Source organism: Dipodomys merriami, unplaced genomic scaffold (genome assembly GCF_024711535.1).
Source record: "Dipodomys merriami isolate MVZ:Mamm:240054 unplaced genomic scaffold, mDipMer1.0.p SCAF_52, whole genome shotgun sequence".
Classification (NCBI taxonomy): domain Eukaryota; kingdom Metazoa; phylum Chordata; class Mammalia; order Rodentia; family Heteromyidae; genus Dipodomys; species Dipodomys merriami.
The window spans coordinates 5,386,475-5,390,505 of NW_027206091.1; positions in this window are offsets into that span (position 1 = coordinate 5,386,475).

Sequence of the window (4,031 nt, forward strand, 5' to 3'; positions counted from 1 at the left end):
AAGCCAGGCTGGGCAGGAAAGTGCTTGAGCTTCTTCTTATCTCCAGTGAACCATTCGAAAGCCGGAAGTGGAGCAGTGGCTCAAAGTGGTAGAGCACTAGCCTTGAACGAAAAGAGCTATGAGTTCAAGCTCCAGGACCAACGAGACAAAAAGGATCATTTGTGCAGCTGGGGAGTCTTGATGGGTGGGAACAGCTCAACAGGGCCTCCTTAGTGGGAGACTATCTTCCCACCGAGGAAATCACACCCCAGGACCAGAACGTCCTTCTCTGCTGTCCTGATTCTGACCAGCTGTGGCCCCCAGGGACCACACCTGAGCGGGGCCCAGAGGAAAACACAACCAGCCTTCGGTCACATCGAACACCTGGATGAGGCTTTGTCCTTAGCATACTCAGCTAAGGCCAACCTTGGAAGATTACCACCACCACCACCCCCCGCCCACACACACCTGTCACCCAGCCTGCCTGGAGTTCAGGAGTACCTTGAAGGCACCCCAACTTTGCTCTTAGAATGTAAAGTGAGACCCAGCAGTGGTCACCCGGGGGCTGATGGTCAAGCGGGGGCCGTGGGAAGCTGCCTTCTGACCTTTGCCAGCCTGAGGTGGCCAGGCACCATGGTAAGTCAGCCCTGCGCAGTGTTAGGTGATTACCCCCACCAACTGGCAAGTGGGCTGGGGATGGGGAGTAAGAGGGCACGGGTGGGTAGTGATCTGGAAGTTTCCTTAGAAATGCAGCTGGCTGCATGTCTGGTCTTTCCTCTCTCTGAGCTTCAGCTGTTGTCTGGGAGAGACCCACTTCCCAGGGTTGAGAAGAAGTGCCCAGCCTGGGGCCTGGCGCCTCACTACCAGCTTTTGAAGCTTTTTAAGATAACTGGGAAGTCTAGATCATTCCTGCAGACTTGGACAGTACCACTACCATTCAGACCCTCCCTTCTGGGTCCCAGAGTCCTCAAGGTACAAAAGGACACTTTGTACTTTGTGCACACACACAAGCACACACAAAATACTCACATACACTCCTGTCTTGTCTGTCCAAGACCCAGCCACCTGCCTCTTCAAAATAATAATTGAGAATCAGCCTTGATTATTCAAACTGAAACTCTCCAACCCGAACCTTTCTCTGGGGTGCCACGATCCTCAGGAGCCTGTGGGTGAAAAGCTCTTACCATAGTGGAAAAATAAAATAATAAAACTCCGCTGAAACAGAAATCTACCTCAATTCAGCTGAGTCATTTTCTTGAGGTTAAGGAAATCCGGGTTAACACTGGCCCTTACCCCGGATTCCTATAGCCTAGCCAAACAGGAGGACCCTAATCACACACACACACACACACACACACACACACACACACACACACACACACACACACACACACACACACACACACACACACACACACTCCCTTTCCAGCAGAATTGACGTCTGACCTCCCCCCCCCCCCCCCCGCTAGCTTTTTTCTTTTTGTTGAAGTCTTACTTTAGAGGTGATGAACTGAGGAGTAACAGTTAACGTAAGTCAGATAATGAGTAAAAAATTTTTTCCAGTCAGTTGTAGGGCTTGAACTCAGGGCCTGGGCGCTGTCCCTGAGCCCTGTCTGCTCAAGGCTGGTACACTACCACTCTGAGCCACAGTTCTACTTCCAGCTTTCTGGTAGTTCCTTGGAGATAAGAGTGCCATGGACTTTCCTGCCTGGGGTGGCTTTGAACCACCATCCTCAGATATCAGCCTTCCTAAGTAGCTAGGATGACAGGCGTGAGCCACCAGTGCCCAGCTCATGAGTACATTTCTTTTTAAACAATGTCATTTCTTTGCCCATCCCCCCACCCCCTTCAGCTCTTGATTACAAGACATCCCACTTCTCATGATGCTTTTCCTGCTCTCAAGAGACTCCCACCCAGAGCTAACTATCACAGCAGTAGAGAAGTGAGACGTGTGTCTCTTGTCAGGAATGGAGGCTACGCTCTGTCCCTAGCTCAGGTATAGCTCTCAAGTCATGGCAGGATTGACCCAGGACCCTAGCCCCTTACTACTCAGTGGCCCAGAGACCCCCACAAGGAACTGGTAATTAGGTGAGCTACTAGAGGAACCTCAATAACATCCTGGACCCTAATAGGCTAAGAGGGGCTTGAGAAAAGTCCTATGGGACAGCTTCTAGCCCCCTGGGAACCCTTGTTTAATGCAGGCTGGTTGGTAACAAGGAGGCTCCTGCTTTCTCCCCAGGTTGCCACCCCTCCATGGGAGACCCCAGGAAGATAGGGAGAGAGGAGGCGGGCAGGCCAATGGGCTACCATGTGGAGGGCCTAGCATGTGTCAGGCTGCAGGAAAGACAGCTTGGCTCTGTGGGCCATGGGTCCTGCAGGTGCACCTGAAGCCAGCCGCCTGCAGGACTGGCCTATCTCCTCCTCTCCTTCAGCCTTCTGTCTGAGTGTGTGTGTGTGTGTGTGTGTGTGTGTGTGTGTGTGTGTGTGTGTGTGTGTGCTGGTCCTGGGGCTTGAACTCAGGGCTTGGACACTGCTTGAGCTGCTTTTGCTGAAGGCTAGCATTCAACCACTTGAGCCACAGCTCCACTTCTGCTTTTTTGATCATTTATTGGAGATAAGAGTCTCATGGACTTTCCTGCCTGGGCTGGCTGTGAATTAAGAGCTCCAGATCTCAGCCTTCTGAGTGGTTAGGATGACAGGCATGAGCCATGGGTGCCCGGCTGGGCTTCCCTCTTGACTTTCTCCTGCTTAGGCTGTCTGGGGACAGTGTCAGCAGGAGTTGGGAGGTGGTCCCCTCCTCTAAGCTTGAGTCTTCTTCAGCCTCACATCAGCTCAGATGCCGCTTCCTGAGTGCAAATGGGTAGATTGCTCAGACCAGAAGCCTGGGACAAGCTGAGGAGAAGGAAAAAGTGAGCGAGGCAGGAAGCACTAGAAGGCTGCATCTTAGTTTGCCACTGAGAAGGGATCAAACTTTGGTGACAGTGGCTCACACCTATAATCCCAGCCACTCAGGAGGCTGAGATCTGAGGATTGAGGTTCAAAGCCAGCCGGGCTAGGAAAAGTTTGTGAGACTCTTTCAATTAACTAGCAAAGAAAAAAAAGCCAAAAGTAGAGAGCTGTGGCTCAAGGGGTAGAATGCCAACCTTGAGAGGAAAAAAAAAAGCTGAAGACAGTGTCCAGGCTCTGAGTTCAAGACTCAGACCAACACACACACACACACACACACACACACACACACACACACACACACACACAAACACACACACACACACACACACACACACACACACACACACACACAGATCCTGATGTATCCTGAGGATCAATACACAGCCATTGTGAATTCTTGGAGTAGCCAGACTCAGTTTAAAAGCAAGGGCTAGAGACACATTCTGGCTTAATGAATGAGGGCAGAATGTTCTCTTTGGCCTGGGTGTTAGATAGAAGAGAAAAGGAAGAAAAAAACAACAAAAAAAAACCCCCACAAAAAACCTAGCCCGCTGGGTGCTGGTGGCTCACACCTGTCAGCCTAGCTACTCAGGAGGCTGCGATCTGAGGATCACAGTTCAAAGCCAACCTGGGCAGGAAAAATCCATGAGACTCTTATCTCCAACAAACTACCAGAAAACCGGAAGTGGCTCAAGTGGTGCTTGCCTTGAGCTGAAGAGCTCAGGGACAGCGTCCAGGCCCAGAGTTCAAGCCCCATGACCGACCAAAACAAAAAAACCCCCAAAAACCCAGCCTGAAGTTTACCTGTGTCTCTGAAGCACTCTAGAGACTCTGCAAGTAGGTGACGTCCTTTGGAGGGTCTGTATGGGGACCCCCTCCCCAATTAGAAGGATCATACAGGAAGCAAGACCTACTGCTACCCCCTGCTTCTATCCCATCACAACACAGCAGACAGTGCCCTCTCTGACCTGGAGCTGTGTCACCCAGAGACTCTAGAATCATCTTCCACCCACTTGGACCACGTCTTTTCAGAGGCCCAGGCAGCCAATGTTTGGAAAATTAGGTGAGGGGGGTTTAGGACGAGGGTAAAGAAGGGAACAAAA